This window comes from Paroedura picta, chromosome 3 (genome assembly GCF_049243985.1).
Source record: "Paroedura picta isolate Pp20150507F chromosome 3, Ppicta_v3.0, whole genome shotgun sequence".
In the NCBI taxonomy this organism is placed as follows: Eukaryota; Metazoa; Chordata; class Lepidosauria; order Squamata; family Gekkonidae; genus Paroedura; species Paroedura picta.
The window spans coordinates 19537563-19558004 of NC_135371.1; the positions used below are offsets into that span (position 1 = coordinate 19537563).

Genomic DNA, 20442 nt, shown 5'->3' on the forward strand with positions numbered 1-20442 from the left:
CTTCATTGTTGTGGCGTGTCTGTATCTTATTTTGAAGGGATGTTTAAACATTACCATAGTGATCAGAGAGCGCTAGGGCAGTGGTTGAGAGTAGAGGAGTAAACTACTCCCCCCCCCCCCACTGGGCCTCAGCAAAAGGCGTTGAGTGGTCCCCGGTGAGTGGTCCCCGGTGAGTGGTCCCCGGCGTTGAGTGATGAAACCCCGGTGATGAAAAGGCTTTAGATGTTCCGGTTCGGTGCAAAAGATTCTACACAATGGGCTAAAATTTGCCCTCAGAGTTGCGTTTTCACAATGCGAACAACATTCGCGACGCATTTTAATGGAGAAAACAAAATGCACCAGGCAATCCTTCAGTATAGATTTTTCTTGTCAAAATAATTACTGCCTCTTTGCCGACTGCAAGAACAATTAGGCATCAACTAATGAACAGTTTTTAACATTAGCTGTTATTCTGTCCTATTTTAATAGTTCCTACCTCATTAAATAGCTTTCTTCAATCATAACTGTCTGACTTTGTTCCACACTTGATGACTACGGGAAGGAAATTTCTAATCCCTTTATCTTTAGAGAGATTTCTTCTTCCCCCCCTAGGTGCATCTGTTTGTCAAAAGAAAAATGTCCATTTCCGTTTTATAGTCATTTTAATTAAGCTTCAGTAGCCAGTCTTTGCATACAGATATGCTGTACCAGAGCACTTTGGAATGGGCTGTGCATCAGAAATTGTGTGATGCTGTTCACCCAAGGCTTCCTACATTCCTTGTGTCCTTCCTTGCATCTTCACCCTACAAATGTAGACAGCCTGCTTGCCTTGTTTCCGAATGCTCCTTTTAGCACTTCCTTCTCATGAACTCTGGCTACCTGCATCTGGGACTGACAAGTTTGCTAACCCTGCAGGACCTAAGATAAATTTGGTAACCTATCTAAATCTGGTCTTTCAAGTGGGCAGCCATGTTGGGCTGAAGCAGCAGAACAAATTTAGCATCCAGGGGCATCTTTAAGACCAACAAAGTTCTGTTTTTGTAGCTTGGACTTTTAAAGCTTTCCACAACTAGGTGAAGCCATGCCCCAACCAGACTTGAATATTGGTTTCCCATTGCTCCCCAACCTTTGCTTTTCCCCTGCTTCTTAAAAGAAGCGTTGGTGCTTTTCTTGACAAGAAGGGCACTCAGAGAGGCTTACAATCGCCTTCCTTTTCCTCTCCCCACATTAGAGGTTCTTGCTGTCCAAAATGGCACTTCCCATTCTTTCTTGCTGCCTTCTATGCCTGGAATTCCTTTCCCGAACTCATAACAGGTGCCATTTCCTTTGCCCTGCCTCAAATTCCTTCTCAACCCCCTGTCCCCCCCTTGTTTCTCCATATCTGAAACTAAGGTAGGATGTATATGTCATTGACTAATGTGCCATTACAATCATTGATCTCTTGGATTTTTCTGGAGGCGAATGACTAGCATAATATCCAGTGACATGTGGATGGAGCTGAAATTTAAGAACACGTACCTCCATTTTTGCTGCTTTTACCTATCCTCCTTCCTTAGCATATCTCCTCTGTATATTTATATACCTCTTTTCTCCCCACAGGTTATACATGAATAAATACCATAGAATAAACGTACAATCCACATATTTATTTGTGTCATTTATAGTCTGCCTTCTTCACTGAGACTCAAGATGGGATTACACAGCATGATGTCGTTTTGATCAACAGGAATGGGACTTGAAATACACAGTGCAATCGATGTCTAGACTGCAGAAGCAAACAGAAATCTGAAGGCAGAGCTGAAACCAAGTTCAAAGAAAGCATGGGCATCAGCTTGACACATTAAGAAACGACAAAGTAGGATCGTGTTAGTAGCTGTAGACCGTACGTCTTAGACCCGGTAGCATAGACCAAAGCCCCTACCCCTTTACCGAAGCATCTTTCTGAAACATTTCATTATAGTGTAGCCCTCTTTAAATAAAAAGAGTAACCAACAGTGCAACTTGACTAGTCTTGAAGTGGATGGTCCAACTCTCACGACGTCTGCCGCGTTGCCTCCACCGATTCATTTGTATCTTGCTAGCATGCTTTTTCACTTACCTTTTTGATATGTTGCTTTTCTTCTGAGAACCCGGCTCCTTTTCCAGCAATCGTTTTAGGAGGAGAAGTTGCTCTTATTTTTCACAGGCCCTAAGCAGCAGTTCCAGACCTTTTTTTCACTGCAGGCATGCATCTCGGACCTGTTATTAAAGTATTAAAATATCTTGATTCTTGACATTAGCCTGGAGGAAGTGCTGCTAGCGATGGACCTGCCTTGCAGGCACTGCTCCAGTCTGGAAGTAGAACACTTCATGTGTGTGAGGTCTGTTCTTTCCCAAGTTAGTGGTCGGTTGATATGGAAAGAGTATTGATTTTATATGCCCACAGCCTGGCTTCCAACTATGTGAGAGCTCAAAGAACATGAGAGGTTGACAATTTAGTAGCCCCACGGATATTGGTGGTGATAGACAGAGATGTTTTCATTCGTTCCAGTGTTTCTGTACTGGACGGGAGAGTCGTACAGGAGAGGAGAGGGATTCATTGCCTCAGGGAAGGCGGTATATAAATACAATCAATACAATCTTTAAACAGCCCGCACCACAGACTGAATAAAGCAGTAAGGGCAGTGTGGGAGGAGTTAGGGCGGGCCCTGTCCGGGATAAAAACTCAGAGGGGCCAATCAGGAGCCGCGAAGCGAGGCCGCTCTGCTGGCCGGGAGAAGGCTCGAGAGAGCCTCGGGTGGCGGGTGGGCCTTGCAGCCTTCTCCCGGCCGGCGGAGCGGCCTCGCCGCGCTGCTCCGCCGGCCGGGAGAAGGCTCAAGAGAGCCTCGGGTGGCGGGTGGGCCTTGCAGCTTTCTCCCGGCCGGCGGAGCAGCGCGGCAAGGCTGCTCCGCCAGCCGGGAGAAGGCTCAAGAGAGCCCCGGGGGGGGGGTCGGCCTGCTCTCAGGCCATCTATGGCCCATTTCATTACAAAGTGAAATGGGCTTTAGATCTAGTCAATAAATATTACTGATGAAGGGGGAGAGGGGGAATTCTTTGAGAATTTCCCAGGAAAAGAGAGAAAGCCATCATTGTATTTACCTGTGTGAAGCTTAAAAGCATAACTGATTTCTTGATGACCCCTAGATTGTGGGACAGGATGCTGACTAGGGTATGGCAGGTTGTTGGTGATTTCCCTAATTGAATTCTTCCAGGTGAAGGGAAGGAAAAAGCTTTTAGAATCAATGCCATTAGTATCACAGTTAGGAGTCCTGCTGTCCTGCAGGTATGCATTGCTATTTTGAGTGGGGTGGAAAAAGAGTCAACAGTTCACATCTCCTTGCGGGTTCAGTGATCTCATCTGAAGAGTCCAGGCTGTTCCTAAAAGCATGACATCAGCTTGGAGTGTCCATTGTCCTTTTCCACTTTGGTTTGAGGAGGACAGTGCAATCCCAAGAACAGTTTCCCGGTAGTAATTCCAGTTAAACAGATCTGCTTGTTTGCTGTCTGAAGCACTGGAAACATATCCCCCGCCTTTCCGCTCCTCGTGGTAAACTCTAGGTTGGAATGGATGCCTCTCCCACTCCGTGAGAACGATTTCCTGCATTCTGGTGGTGGTTGTTATTCTTTAAAGCATGCTGTGAATATGGTAACGTGATAGGATGTAGGCAAGTGGCTATTATAACTATGGACTGTTTTATTTTTATTTTCATTCTTTGCATGGCCCTGCAGCTAGCTTTCCAGAATGTCAAGAAAGAGGCTGGTCAGAAGCCAGGCAAGCAAGATAACAGTCCTACTGTGTCGACTCTTCGCACCAAGTTGCATTCAGATAATTACACCATAGAAAGGCTTCAATTTGACTGGGGCCGGACTCTGAAGCACTCTTTACCTAGTGGTTAATTACAAGCACCTGCAGAGGACCGTGATTAGAGGCTGTGCCTTGCTTGCTTGCAGATCCTTCCCTGCGGCGAACAGAGTTAACCTCCTTGCTCTAGGAACTGCTTAATATCATGTGTACATTAATATTGTATGTGCATTCTACTTCATGGTGTGCATGATACTGAGTATTTTTCATGCAATGCTTAATCTTGTCACCATCACCATCGCCACCGAAATTTAAAAGGCAAGTCTGGGGAACGGAGGCAAGTAATAGGGATTGATACAATCTGTCAAAGTAAAAAGTGGTTTAATAAACGGTTTGATTACTGCAGGGTTTTCTGATTCACTATCAGGATCTGAATGGATCAGGTAGCTTCAAAATGAATTCTAATTTTTTTTTTTGTCCTTTAACTGCTTTGAAAGCCAAATAAGTCTGGATAAATGATCATGTGCATTATTTTGCACTCTCATCTTCCTTTTGCTACAGTAAGTGTGGGTTATTTTAAAATGAAATTGTATTAAATCTCAATGTAAAGATAATCATAGAATCATAGAAGAGTTGGAAGGGACCTCATGGATCATCTAGTCCATCCCCTTGCACAGGACACTCACATCCCAATCGCTCATCTACTGTAACCTGCCACCCCTTTGCCTTTACAAAATCAGCCTCTCTGTCAGATGGCTATCCAGCCTCTGTTTAAAAATTTCCAAAGATGGAAAACCCACCACCTCCCGAGGAAGCTTGTGATGTGCATGATATTTTGCTCTAGGAAGCTGGGACACATTATTAAAAAATAGCTCCCAGTTCTGAACTTAATAGGGGTTGTCTGAAATTATCCAGTGGGCATTTGCAATACAATTTTGGTCCCCCTGAGAAAGAAAAGAGAGCCAGCCTCCCTCTTGCTTCTATTATTATTTATTTATTAGGCTTATTACCTGCCATTCCTGGACTGGCTCGTGGTGGGTTACAACTTGTTCATATAAAAACCCAATAGAACCCATTAAAACCTGATAAAACAATTTGGGCATAACATACAATAAAATCAGATTCCTAAAACCATGGCGGTCTTCAACCCCCTACTCCCCCTAAAACATCTATATATAGGAGTGGGAAGAAGGAGCATAGATGATGATGATTATTGCTTGCCCTCTTAGCACCGGGGGCCCCAACATATCTTATTCGCCACGCTGGCCTCAAGCAGAGACCTGATGGAAGAACTCTGTCTTGCAGGCCCTGTTGAACATTGGAAGCTCCCGCAGGGCACGTTGCTCCTCCAGCAGCTCATTCCACCAAGTGGGCGCCAGGACTGAAAAGGCCCTGACCCTGGTTGAGGCCAGGCGTGCCTCCCTAGAGCTGGGTACAACCACTGTCTGTGCCAGTGGAACTTCAAAGCAAGCAGATGGACATGGGAGCCCAAGTAGGCATGTGAAGCTACAGGTGGGGAGGAGGACTCTGGTGGCGCAGAGTGGTAAGGCAGCAGACATGCAGTCTGAAGCTCTGCCCATGAGGCTGGGAGTTCAATCCCAGCAGCCGGCTCAAGGTTGACTCAGCCTTCCATCCTTCCGAGGTCGGTAAAATGAGTACTCAGCTTGCTGGGGGGTAAACGGTAATGACTGGGGAAGGCACTGGCAAACCACCCCATATTGAGTCTGCCATGAAAACGCTAGAGGGCGTCACCCCAAGGATCAGACATGACCCAGTGCTTGCACAGGGGATACCTTTACCTTTAAGGGAAAAAATGTGGCACATTAGTGGGGTGGGGATGGCTTGGTAGAAGTAACAGGCAGCAGTAGCAATGGGGTTGGAAGGAAATGTGGATTTCTCCCGTATTTTCTCCCATATGACACCTGTCCCCCTGATATACATAAGTGGAGAATGAGTGTGGTTTTTCAGTGGAGAAACCAAATCTTTCTATGCAAAGAACTTTTATTAGTGCTATGAAAATCCCAATGAGTTAGCTTTGTGTGTATTAAACATTGTACCTCACTGGCATCAAAAATCACCAGTCTTCTACTGAAAGTAACAGGTGGCCCGTTCTTTGACCCATATCTTGTGTGTGATTGGGAAAGAATGGGTTTGGTCACCTGAGCTGGCTGTTTGGTTGGGCTTCTGGCTTCTAGCAGTCTAAGATGTGCGAAACCTTGTTGTGTAATATGTTTCAGAGAGCTCTTGCCCTCTTCTCTTTTCTCCTCTGCTCTTCTAAAGGATCAGTTCAATATTTAATAGTTGGACAGATAGACCCCAGCCCCTTCCTGCAGTCTGACTGGCTTTGGCCCAGTCTTTCTTGCCATAAAATGGCACCTGCCGTTACCAAGACAGCAGTGGACTCATTGTGCCAGTTGGGGACTGGCTTACTCCCTGTCCCCTTTCCCCAGCTAAAAAGGAGAGAGCTCTCTCATTAGTGAGAACAACACTTGTGAGTAAAATATTTCTGGAGGTATAATATGTTTTATTAAATTATCTCCATTCTACAAAACACCATATATACAGCTGATTTTTTTCAAAATATCTATAACTCTTTTATGTACAAATCTTTCAAGTAATTAACTCCAGCTTACAAATTACACAATTCAACATTAGCAACTTCAAAAATTATAAATTACAAGATTTGAAGTTACACCAACCACAAAAAACAGTTCTGCTTTAGGATGCTTAGGGCTGATCCTGCGTTGAGCAGGGGGTTGGACTAGATGGCCTGTATGGCCCCTTCCAACACTATGATTCTATGATTGTAACAACACTCCAACGGTTATTTGTTTCCCTGTAGTAATTTATAGATACTATCCCCCACCTCCTTATGTGATCGGCTCTAGGGCCAGTATTTCTCTACCTCCATTGAACCTCAGAAAACGGATTGCTGAGAGAACATATTGCAGGAAGGGAGAACCACACATGCCAACTTGTGCTCCTGTAGAAGAAGGGCAGAAGTAAAAAGGGATGAGATTGGTTAAAAAACAATTTTGTTTTTTTACAGTCCAGATTCTGTGTTGGTCACATCTCATTTATTTCAACTTCTGTTCTCCATATTTCCTAAAGGCCAGAGGGAGGGAAATATTTCCAAAATGAGCTTCGATGTGATTGTTAAAACGGTCTGAAAACCCCTTTGAAACTCCACCGCTAAGGATGTTTGCTCAAGCTCCAAACTCCATGTTTTACAAAATGCCCCTTTGCTATTTTCTGTGGCATAATAATATATTTGGCAGGAATAGGGTAAGCTGTAATTGAATGAACTGGAGTGTCTTGGTTACTAAGATCCCGGAAGGGGGGGGGGGGCTGGTCCAGGGGAAAAGAACTAAAGTAGTTTGAACAGCAGATAGCAGTTGACATTCAGGGCATGGTATACATCTTTTGTTTGCTCAGGCTTTAGTCTGTGGTCCCTGTACCAAGCCTTCTTGTAAAAAAAATATATATATATATAAAAAGGCTCAAGATTCCACTCAGCATTTGTCAACACAGTTACATGCGCCTATGTTTGATTTTCCCCAACCCACCTCTGGGTATGTGCGCTGCTTGCTTGGTGCATTCTCTAAAAACCAGAATGAAGGAAGGAACATTGGCACATCTATCAGGAGGGGGGAAATAATCAGTGAGCTATGGAGAGTCAGGTGTAAGCCAGTTGAAAAATAGGTGGTGCGTATAGTGGTAAGATACTGGGCAAGGGTTTTTTGGAGGAATGCATTCCATGCAAACATAAAAAGTGTAAGCGGATGATGGTGAAAGCATTTGATTAGAAGGACATCATACTACATTAAAGTAGGTGATGATGCCACATATAACTCCCAACGAATAAAACTCTGGAAGAGCCATAACTGCTTCCCACGGAAGAGACTTTGGGGAGATGTTGCTTAAACACAAGCCAGAAAAGCCACGGTCTTTCCCATCTCCTAAAGCTGAATCTCGTAGGCTAGAAAGCTGCATGTGTTCTGGGACCGCAAAGCGACGGAACATTTATTGATTGACTGGTTAGCTTCATTTCTCCCTGTCCGTTCTCCCCAGTGAGGACTCAGAGTGGCTGACTCTGTTCTCTCTCTCTCCCCCCCCCCCACCATTTTATTCTTAGAACAACTCAGAGAGGCTTGTTGGGCTTGAGAGAGTTTTGCTGGCAACTTTCCATGGCAGAGTGGAGATCTGAACCGGAGTCTCGTAGAAGTTCTGTTCCAGAAATGTCATTTTGATTAGGGGGGGGGGGGGGGAGCAATGAAGTTTTGAGTTTCCTTAAACTTGAGGGAAAGGATTGATTGAAAGGAGGAAATGCATAGGAAAAAAATCAGTATAAAGAGATGGATCTAACCTGTTATTCTGCTAGTGAAAAGGGGGTCCCATTGGACCACCAAAGAGGGTATATTGAGAATTGTGGGACCTGCATGTAGAAAAAACATATGGATGGGACCTGTAGTAGGGAGGGGAACTGGGTGAGTTAAGTAGGTATCTGAAGTAGGTTAAATATTATTTAGGAGGAGCCTGCAAATCTGTTTATATTTGAAGTTTTGAATGTATTAGAAGCCTCTTGTGACTTTGAGTTTTTGTGGAGCAGGGAATTTAGCGGGGGGGGGGGGAGTGTCTTAGTGGCAATTAAAGATCATGCTGTCTTACATTATCTGCCTGAGATCTCAAATGACACTTTCCTTCGCATAAAAATTGATATGCCCTGCTCTCTAGATACCAATAAAATCGATAACCCTGTGTTCACATTTGTCTCTTTTCTGCCTTGTTTTTAATCTTTTCTTCCCTTAGCCTCCAAGGTATCGCTTTTAGAACTCTCCTTCCAGCTTCGAACGTGAACCCGGATTGTTGTTTCAGTTTATATTTATGCTTTCACTGTCACCTCTCAGTATTTCCCCGCACTTTCTTTACAAACACAAGAATAAAACCCTCCTCTAAACAGGTTTCTTGTGTTTTGAGTACATTTGCAAGGTGTTGATTGAAACAGAATACTTGATACTCCCCCCCCCCCCGGAGGAATGTGGTTCTCACTTGCATTGTTGAATGGTTTCTCTTGTGATTTCTTAAAGTGGCAACTCCCATAATCCTGATAATGCCACCCGTGTTAATATTGTTTCTATTCTCCGTGATGGCAGAGCAGAGTCGGTAAAGTATGAATGTACAGAAATCCCAAGGACTCTTGACCTACCCTAATGAGTCTTTTCTGGATCGGAGCCTATGTCTATAAAAGAGTAATGCTTAAGAATTTCTGGTTACAGGATCAGAACCATGTAAAGCTGAACCACTTCAGGGAGAAAGAGGAGTTAAGCCTGTCTCTCTCAACAGAACAGTAGTGTTAAAGATGACAGCACCAACCATTAAGTGGGTGCATGCAAATAGAGATCTCAAGTTGGGGCACTTGCCTATGTAAATATTAATGGGCCCTTTCCCATGATGCACAGCACCCACTACCTAGGATGAAATGTCCAACTCCTGAACTGATGAATTTTTGTTAAGTCTCTCAACGGGTTTCCCTAAATTACATTATTTTCTGGGCTCCTTGCCCAGACGTTGTCATTCTCAGCAACTTGTTCGACAGCTTAAATAACAGCTTTCCACAAAACAGTATGGCCACACTAGGAAGGGGGAAACAGGGTTTTGTTTTTAAACCCAGAAAGGATACATGGATCTATATTTCCTGTTCCCTATAGATGTCCCAACAGAACACAGCTTATCAGCTGCGTTTGTGGAAAACAGACCCATAAAAGGATAGGGTTTTAAACAAAAGAGTTTTAAATAAAAAGGGATTTGTACTGTAGGCTGCCAGACCAGAAATGCAACTTGTGGTTATCCCACCTCCTTCCAAAAACTATTCCTTGTGCCTCTTAGGAAAGAACAGTTCATATGACTATTATAGCACAGAACAAGTACCTTGGAAAGCTTCTGGAACAGAGGAGAAAGTAAAGGCATAGAAAGGCAGACTATTATTTTTAGCTTGCTGGCATGCATACACTAGAAAATGACTCCCCTGCTTTTCTTTACATCAGTAGCCATCCCCCATGAAATGATACTGGCATATCTCACAAGGCTGTCGAACAAGCTGGAGCGTCAGCTTCTAATCTGCCAAGCCGAGTTTGATTCCTCACTCCTCCACATGCAGCCAGCCGGCTGACCTTGGGCTAGTCACAGTCCTGATAGTGCCGTTCTCCCAGAGCAGTCCTGTCACAGCTCTCTCAGCCCCACCTCCCTCACGGGGTGTCTGTTGTGGGGAGAGGAAGGGAAGGCGATTGTAAGGACCAACTTCTTCTATTGAACATGTGGCTGTGAAGCATTTCGAACCCTCTCCTTTACAAACACTTTAGTCATATAAATATTATTGCCTAAACTCACCTTCCTGGAGCCCACCCATCTCCCCTGGCTGGGACTGCTGCTGCTGGCCGGCCATTCTGTGCTGCCATTTTCTCCCTTAAAAGGGGAATGCTTTTCTCGTAAAGTTTGTTTGGAAATGGGGCTGCATACTTAAGTACCTGCCTGTGATTTTTTTTTTTCCTGTGCCAAGTAATGTGTCAGGAGCTAGTGGAGCATGGTAAGTTAATTACTTGTGTGCACAGTGAGAGGGAACAACAAACAGCAAGGCACCAGTGATAGGAAGAAGGCGACTTCATTTCAGTCACCAGAGATCGTGTTGTTAATGAATCCCCTCAGTCAGCTGGGAATCGGTAATGCAGATGAGGCTAGCGATGGGCTCTATATCGATATGAAGATTCGCCTCTTGAGTAAAGCATTTTTCTTTCTCACCACCCCAGTCTTTCTTAATACTGAATTGCAGTTTACTTTTTCTTCTCTATGGATTTGGGCCATTTTTTTTAAAAAAATGACATATTGAACCATTAAGGCTCAGAAAGAAAAAACATGATGGAATTGAATGATGACTTCTGAAGTCTTGCCCATGCACCACCCTGTAAATCTAGGAAGTATAGATAGGATAGTATAGATCAGGGGTAGTCAACCTGCGGTCCTCCAGATGTCAATGCTGGCAGGGGCTCATGGGAATTGTAGTCCATGGACATCTGGAGGGCCGCAGTTTGACTACCCCTGGCTATAGGCAGATCTCAGAAGCAAGGGAAGGTCCGCCCTAGTTAGCACTTAGATGAGAAATCACTAAGGAAGTCCAAGGCTGCAGTGCAGAGGCAGGCAATGGCAAACCACCTCCGTTCATCCCTTGCCTTGAAGATCCTACAGGGTCACTACAGGGTCACCATAAGGCTGCTGAGACTTGACAGCACTGTCTAGCAAATGGGGGATGTTTGTGCATGAGATGTGCGGCCTCACGCCCCTCACTGCCAGGCCGGCAGGTTACCAATGCGGAGGAGCGGGGCTGAAGGAAGGTCCCTGCTCGTTGCGCTGCTGTATTTCGTGCCAAAAGGGGCCGGGGGAGGAGGCACGAGCCCGTGGCCCCTTATAGGCGTACCACGCAGTTGCTCGGCCGCCTTCTTCCCACGAGCTGCTGAGGGAAGCTTCCCCTTTTTTCTGTTTATTGTTATTAGCGCTTTGAGCTTGAAGTATGTTATTTAAAAAAAGAGAGTTTTGTAATAATAATGGAACGTTACTGTTTGTTTATCATAGACTAGAAATATAGCCCATTGCAGATTGAAATGCAATGGGCGCTAGCAGTTATCCCCCCCCCCGCTCCGTGGAGCAGCCTACCTAAAGCGTAGGAGGGAGGGAGAGCCATTCTCCCTCCCTCTCTTAGTTTCGTCCTTCCAGCTGCCCTGGCCGGTCGTAGTGAGCTCCTCAGGCTCTTCTCTGAGCTTGGCTGGCTGATGGGCAGGAGAAGGAGGCTTCGAGCCAGCGGCAGCAGCAAAATCCTTGCAGCAGGAAGAGGCGATGGGGCGTCAGGGGCGGGGCGGACGTCTCCGGCGGCGCCGCTGATGGGGCGGCGAACGTAGCTTCCGGCGGCGGCGCAGCAGAAGCGGCTGTACTGTTGGGCTGACGGCCCCACCGGCTTCGGGGCGGTCAGCGACTCGGCGGCGGGCTGCGGGGCTCGTTGTTGTTGAGCAGGCTGCGGTCCAGCTTCTTCTGCCTGGGAGCCAGCTGATCCTGCAGGCGCCGCGTCCGCCAGTCCAGGTACCGGCTCCACATGCAGCTCGCCTGCCAGCCCACCAGCAACGCCGAGCCGAAGGCCAGCAGGACAGCCAACAGCAGCGGCCGTTCCGACAGCGGTAGGAAGCGTCAGGCCGCGTCAGGCAGGGAGCCCCCGGCAGTCGCGCTGTGCGAGGGCTCCCTCAGGCGGCGGCCTGACGCGGCGAGAGGCGCTTCGCGCCTCTCTCCGCGTCAGGTCGGGAGCAACTGAGAGCCGCGCTGCGCGCGGCTCTCAGTTCCTGGGGCTGGGAATCGGAGGGATTGTCTGTCCCTCCGATTGTCTGTCCCTCCGATTGTCTGTCATGAGGAAGGGTCCAATCTGGACCCTTCCTCATCCCGGACTCATCCCGCCCCAGGACCCCTTACTGCTTTATTTAGACCGTGGCGCCCGCGGCGCCACGGGCGGTTTACAGATGGCAGTCTAGGTGCGGAACTGAGCCTGTTTTGTGGTCCGGTCTGCACATCGGATTCGCCACAGGCGGAATGAGGTGGAATGTATGCGAGCCAATGCCAACCCGGCTTGGGGAGGCAAGGGCAGCTTACAATGCCAGGTGATCCAGATAGAGGATTGTACCCAGTGGGTTCCCAAACAGCCACTTTTCAGGTGGGGTTACCAGTGGCAAGGGGAGCCACATTTGGGAGAGGGAGTAGTGGTCACCCTGCAGTAGTGCTTCCTGCTTCCTGAAGTAGTGCTTCCTGCAGGAAGAGGATCCATTCCATGCCCTGCCAACGCTCCTGTTGGAACGTTAATAAACTGTGGCCTGTTTCATTCCAACCTGTTGGCGTCTCATCTTCTTTCCGACACAGAATGCCATCCTGCAAGGCAATTGTAGCCAATTTTGCAGGCACTGCCAGAGTCATCAGTACAGCGCTGGACTACATATCTTTGGCAGGGTGGCAAAGCATTCGCTGGGAGAGGCTGCCGGCCATTTGTGCTGTAAGTTCGAACTTTGCTGCAGCTGCCTACTTTGGAACAATCTTTTTCAACCTTTTGGCCATGGAGTAACCCATGAAATGTTCTTCAGGCTTTTAATAACTCCAGAAGAGATGCCAGCTGGCCACGCCTCGGTGACACCCCCCCCCCCAAGAAGTCACACGTTTACAGTGTGCACGGCATCACTAATAAAATAACAAGCTTGTTAAATAAGAAGTTAGTTTCATTTTTGTGTGTGAGCAGTATGCTAAATAGCAAACCTTGCGTGAACAAAACAAAGAAGCATTCATCTCAGCTGTCATAAAGCCCCCCATGCAAAGCAGCAATTCTCCTCAGGGGAAATGGTTCGGAAGGGAGCAAATTGACCCATCATTGGCCACTTGGGGAGTTGGCAAATTGAATTCCTTCCCAAGTAGAAAGATAAGCAACCCAGTAATTTTTTTAAAAATTAAAAGTATACTTTAAAACAAGTAAATCTCCTTCAACCACAGAAATCCCTCTGAGACTCTGGAGTAACCCTGGCTGGAAATTAGTTCTGTCGAGTATTCACGTACTTCTATGTCTCTGACCGTTTTCGCACTGCAGGCTTTGCGCCAGGCTGCAGGCTGGAGTATGCGCTGGGGCAGGTTTTCCCGCCTCTTCTTGCTCCCACACAGGGGAGCATCCCAAATTTGTGCTCCCACATGGGAGCCGGGGCAGCAAGGTTCCCAGTGTAGAAACAGTCCCTGAAGCACAGGAAGCTCAATGGTAGTTGCATATCAAAAACTGGAAAAACATCAGAAGAACCATCCTAATGCTACCATTAACCTTGAACTACAAGGAAAAGCGGCATATTGATGTTTTAACAAACAAAACTCATAGACTGTTTGGAACCTTTTCCTAATGGCAAGAGCAAGTTGACAATGGAAACCATGTCTTCACTGAAGATTTTCAACCAGAGGCTGAGCACCCAGTGGTCAGGAATGCCCCAGCTTGGATTTCAGAAAGGATAAAACTGGATGATCCATAAGGGCCCTTCAAGGTCTACGATTCTATGTAATGGCCTAATTTTCTTGAGTAATTACCGTCTGCACGTTAGCGGCCCAGTCTCTTCAGGAACTATAGAGGCTCAGCCTTTTCTCCCTGTATGACTCTGGTCCTCCATACCAAGCATGATCTCATAGTCTGATCTGCAGAGATGGCAGGAATGTAGGCCCAGATCTGTCAGCGACAGCCAAGCATGCTATGATTGTCCTGCCCAGGTGTACCACAAATACCAATTCTTGTTGCACCCATGTTGTGAAGAGGCCACCCACCTGGTAGAGCTTGGCATATCTTCATTCCAAGAAGATGGAGAGGTTTGGCCTCACTCCGCTGTGATTGTCTTTGGTTTTAGCAGTGTAAACAGTACAATCCGAGTAACCCTATGAAGAATGTGTCTTCATAGGGTCATAGCCAAGTATAATTGGCAGGGGGGGGGCAAGAACCAAAGTTACTGACCTACATTTGTATGGCCGTCATTACTTCATTTCCCCCACCGGTTGACTCCCTACTAACTCTGCTATATTTAGAATCCACTTTACCGACCACGGAAGAGGAGCCTCGCAGATAAGCTAATTAAAAGAGAGCGAAGCAGAAGCTCCAGCACAGCGTTAATGTCAGCGGCAGGGCCCTGGACTACAACACTGTAAAGAGTCAGCTAGTCACAAAGAACACTTGGATTTACTGCAATGACCTTAAGGGCTCCCTCTGAGCTTGACTTTGGTTTGTCCTTTCACCAAAGGGAGTTTGGAATGCTTGGGTATTTCCGATACTTGGAATCCAGGAATCAGTCAGTGAATGCAAAGTGCAATTACTTGATTTTTTTAAAATATCCGGTATAGAAATCCAGAGGTGATACGACTATAGCTGCTACGGCGGAAAGTACTGTCAAGTTACAGACGATACCTGAGGATATTCAGGGCAAGAGATGTTCTGAGGCTGTTTGCCACTGCCTGCTTCTATTATTTGGCACCTGTCAGATTCAGAGTTAGCTTACCTTCAAAGGGATTGCAGGCCATAAACCAGGGGTAGTCAAACTGCGGCCCTCCAGATGTCCATGGACTACAATTCCCATGAGCCCCTGCCAGCAAATGCTGGCAGGGGCTCATGGGAATTGTAGTCCATGGACATCTGGAGGGCCGCAGTTTGACTACCCCTGCCATAAACGCTAACCTTTTCAGTCAGTTGATACAGTGGTCTAACATCCTCAGCTTTAGTTGAAGACAAGGGCCACGTCTTGGGTTTAAGTACTTATTTATTTCTTAGTGAAGATCCTTATTATGTACTTGTTTTGATGCCCTGTGTCCATTTCCTTGGTTGCTTCAGATTGTTATCCTGGGCCTGTTGTCTAGCCAGCCTGTTTATCATGGATAAAAACCTTTCTTTTTTCGTGCCTCATAAGCAGAGCTGAAACAAAAACGATAAGACCTCTCATTGTCAGGTGCCATGTGCAGCAGGATGAAGAAGAAGAGTTGGTTCTTATATGCTGCTTTTCTCTACCCGAAGGATTCTTAAAGCGTCGTACAGTCGCCTTCCCTTTCCTCTCCCCACAACAGACACCCTGTGAGGTGGTTGAGGCTGAGAAAGCCCTGACATTACTGCTCGGTCAGATCAGCTCTATCAGTGCTGTGACAGGCCCAAGGTCACCCAGCCGGCTGCATATGGGGGAGCAGGGAATCAAACCCAACTCGCCAGATTAGAAGTCTGTGTTCCTAACCACTACACCAGACTGGCTCTGGACAAAGTTGAAAGTCTTGCCAAAATATCCTGGCGCATGGGGGGGGAAAGAAACATAACTGCAGCTCATGCTTCCCTTTTTGAATGCACAGAATTTACCAGGAATCTTGCACCTTTGTCTGTGTTTGAATCTTTAAAAGCTTGTGTGAACTTTGCCTGAACTCTTAATTTTGATATTTGACTGTGTTATCTTGTTGCCTAGCTGTAGGCTCTTAGTCTGGTTATAGAGTTTACTTTTCTGATAAGAGGTTGTTTAGACTGGGAGATCTGGTGACAAGGATCAGGGCTTGTACTCAAAGGCTCTAAGCCGGGGGTAGGCTTCTCTATTGTACGGTTTGTGTACTTTAATATTCTGCACAGCGTTAGGTTTTAAGAAAGACTGATGTGTTACATAAAGAAATGTACATTTCCCGAGTTTCTTTTTATCTCATTCATTCATTCATTCATTCACAGGTGCATATATGCACATCTCTTGCATACGTTATTTTCTACGACTGTTTTACATTCCACGCAAAGTGATTTTTTTACCTTATCCTTTTGACTGATACTGTCCTTTTGTATAATATGCAAAAATTGCTTTCCTTTGACTTCCAGTACAGCCTATGGATGTTTTTTATTCAGTGCCTTTCCCTACAAAATGGCTTCACTTCTTACTGCTTTCTTGAAATTGTTGTGTTGTCCCCAGTTGTAAGGTAAAAGGTAAAGGTATCCCCTGTGCAAGCACCGAGTCATGTCTGACCCTTGGGGTGACGCCCTCTAGCGTTTTCATGACAGACTCAATACGGGGTGGTTTGCCAATGCCTTCCCCAGTCATTACCGTTTACCCCCCAGAAAGCTGGGTACTCATTTTACCAACCTCGGAAGGATGGAAGGCTGAGCCGGCTGCTGGGATTGAACTCCCAGCCTTATGGGCAGAGCTTCAGACAGCATGTCTGCTGCCTTACCACTCTGCACCACAAGAGGCGTAAAAACAGTCAAATCAATCAGTCAGTCTTTATTATACGGCTCACAAGCGTCATATACAGTAAAACATGACTGCCACAAACTGATCTGTTCGATATGTACAATCTTATTTTACAGACAATAGAATTAGAACTAACATACAATCTGTATGCTAGAATTTATTTCTGCTTGCATTTTTATGACAATCTAGAGAAATGTTTGCAACTCCTAAAAAGAGGTTTTTGGAGGACCAAATCTGTTTGCCTTCCAGAGTCATGGCAGCAAGGTTAATGACTTCTCTGACTTCCCACTACCTTGAAAGTTCAACAGGGAAACACTTGTCCTTTAAAAGTTGTGCTTGGATGCTCAGATTGGGTGGCATTAAGGTGGCAGATGCCGGAGACCTTAAGAGAACTCAGAAGGAAGAGCAAAGGTTATGACTGTGATATTTACTATTAGATTATTTGCACTGGTTAACTGCTGCTTTTATTTGAATGGCGAGGGAGGAAATGCAAATGAAAGATGGGCTTAGGGAGTATTAAGTGTCATTAAGTTAGGGTTGGCAATCGCTTGCAAAGCACCTTGGGAACTATTACCTTTCTGAATATTAAAATGAGGGACAGTTGGATTGGATAATCTGTTGTCACATCAACACTATTTAAAGTCCCCAGGTTGGAAGAAAAAGCCTTTTCTTGCTTCAAAGTGTCTGCTTGCAGGCAGGTCATTGTTTTGGCAAATCCTAATTGCTCATGTGTTGCTTGTGAGCTGTCTTAGTAGGAACAGCCTTGTTGTCTTTGTGTTACTTGGATGATCTAACTAAGGACCAGCTGAATATGCTGAGGCTAAGGTAAGGCAAGTAGCTAACAACCAGCTGATCCTTAATTTCCTATTGGAAACTCAAAGAGGAGTTAAAATGCTTTCCCTGTTTTCTTATATATTAAGGAGCTACAAAAAACACAGGAATTAATCATAACCATATATGAATCTTTTGCCCAGTAAATGTTTAACCAGTTTTAAAAATACATTAAAAATAATTTACTCACATCCATTCAAGAAACCCTTCCAGGGCTGTCAGGAAACCCCTGAGCTGTCAAGAAACCCCAGCGTTTCATGAAACCCTGGTTGAGAAAGCTTGTCCTAGTCCAATAGTCTAACCACGATCCCACACAATTCTATTAGGAATTTAAGAGTTGGATCTAGTTGGATCCAGTTAGTTTTCCGTCCCCTAAGTCTCACTTAATTCTCCTCTCTATTAGAACACCCAGCCTATATGGTCTTTTTGAACATGCTGGTCCATATAACTAATATAGCCTTCTTGGTGGTCAGACCTTTATCACTAGCAAAAGAAACGTGTTGGATCCAGCCTCATGTGTACACTTTAATAAGGATTTTATTGATGTTGCTCTTCTTGTGGAGTCCCCATATATCACATTGTTTTGATGTTTTGTTAATATTACAAGCAGTATTAATGTCAGTAAGATTCAAGTTTTGAAACTCTGATTTTTCTGGCAATGAACGTCTCTGAGACTGCAGATTGAAAAATTCCAGCTGCGACACAGATGAATGATAACCGAAACGTTTTTTCCATAGCCCAGTTGAGAGAGAGTATTTCAGAATTGATTTTTTACAACAACGGCACATCCCTTTCAGGTTTTACCAGGTTATCAGTGGATGAAAAATAATGTTCTTTAAGCATAAATTAAAATGGTTCTCTTGGCACTTAGATTTCTATTTATTGCCTGGACAGTTTTGTGTGAGATGGAAAACAAGATTGGGGGAATCTGGAAGTGAAGTAAATTTTAGGTAAGGAATTGTAGGTAATGGATTACAGCATAAATTTACTCTTGTTCGTGTCTAATTGTTGGCAAGTTTAACAGCGTAAAAAAAGTATGCAGAGCATAACTTTTCTTTCTATTTTATGACCATAGGTTCATTTGCCATTAATATGTTCAAAGAAGACTAAAGTCACTCAATGCATAATCATAATTTTTACAGAATTCTAGTTTACAGTTTCCCAATTCCTTGTTAAATATGGGATTAGGTGGATTTCAGGATGATTATACATGACTAGGGGCCAAGCCCATTGCATTCAGGAATACAACGGGTGCTAGAGTAGGGGAGTGGAGTGGAGTAGAGTGGAAGAACTCTGCGGACAGCTCTTTCTCCCCCCAAGACCTGGAAAGGCTGCAGGCAGCTGTTACTGAACTCACCGGCAGGGACAGCTTTCACGTAGCAGGGATCTGCTGTAGGGTTGGGCGTTTCAGCGTCCGAAGTGGCCATTCCCGCCCAAAGCAGCCAGCATAGTGGCATGGGGGAGGGAGGGGAGCTGCGGGCACCACGACACTGGCTTCTTCGGGCAGGAATGGCTGCTTCGGACGCCGAAGCACCCAACCCTAATCAGCCTCCGAGCCTCAGAGGGAAGTGGAAGGAGGAGGGAGTGGTCAGGGGTGGGGGACGAAAGGCGACTGGCTGGCCGCTGGACAGACAGGCAAGCCGGTTGGAGGAGGAGGCACTCAGGGGTGGGACAGCCACCCTGAGTGGGTGGTAAGCACTGAGTGGCACTTAAGCCATGAGACATGCTCCTCCTCCAAGGCCTTAGCAGAAATATATAGTGGAACAGATAGGTGAGAAATTTCATGTACCAAACCAGTATAAATTTGGGGACAGATATTGGGATACTTACTACCTTCATGCTTGTGAGTCATCTGGGGAGCGTTTGTTAGAAACATTAACTTGGACCAAGCAACGTGCAAGGAGAAACATAAATGGCATTAGTTCAATTCCATTGGCAAAAGATCTTGTATGACACTTAATGTTTTCCTCCTTATATATTATAGTGGCCAGAAATTGGTTGCACAGCATCTGGTGCAGATAGAAACAGTATAGGGTTACAAAGAAAAAGCCCAAATGGGTGCCACAGTTCGTTTTTTGTATTTCTCCTTCTACAAATATCCTAGGGCAAGTGGAAATCTTGTGAGAGATCCAACCCATTATGTGGAATTTTGGCAGATTTTATTGGGAGTCAGCAATTCAACTCTTACGTTCAGTTAATTCATTTAAAAGCAAAGTGCTTTTACTCAGTAGTAAATCCCATTGCTCTCGCAATGTACTCTCTCATTTTTCTATATCATGTTACTTCCCTCTTTATTAAGGGAATCAGAGGGGTGGGAAATTACACAGATGCCATTGCAACAGACAGTTAGGAAATGACTTTTGTGAAATACCAGGTCTCTGTGTTTTCAAAAATGCAGCAAATTATGAGAAATAGAGGGTATAAATTGCTCTAGTCACAGTAAGTTGCTAGTAATGTTCATATTTGATGCAATAACTTATTCTTCTGTTCGCTAAGTTCTGCTTATTAATTTTATTGCAAGCATGGTTTTAAATATGTGCATACAGTTCAGCAATGCACAGGTGCAAGCTATATTTTTGGCAGGTTATCGGTAACGCCATCTCTTGTGTCAAATAGCTTACCCTAATGCCATCCACCCTTTTACTAGCAGTAAATTTGTATGCATTATTGGCGACCATCTTTGAAGGAATGTATGTGATAGCAGGGAAGAAAACCAAGTCTTTTAAGTTTCTTACGCTCAAGGTTGTTTTTTTCTTTTAGTCCAGGCCAGAGTGGGCTGATAAGCAAAACACCACAGGTGTTTTCATAACATTTTCAGACACACAATTAAACAGACGACACTTCCTGCTGCCTTGGAAGCCATGTGATGCCTATGTGCTATTAGGGGCATATCACCTTCTCAATTCTATTCAGCTGGAGAACTCTAGCAGCATAATTATAATGGAAAGCAGCACGTATTGGTTACTTTATGATCTGTGGTTTTGTCCAGGGCTGTCTAGGATTTTGTCTAGGGCTGCT

The 20442-nt window shown here is 45.3% G+C and overlaps 1 protein-coding gene across 4 annotated transcripts in view; it reads left to right on the forward strand.

The window, feature by feature from the left end:
* PTPRG (protein tyrosine phosphatase receptor type G) overlaps nt 1-20442 on the forward strand; it is a 622240-nt gene that overhangs the window by 294251 nt on the left and 307547 nt on the right. The gene's annotated exons all lie outside the window — the stretch shown is intronic.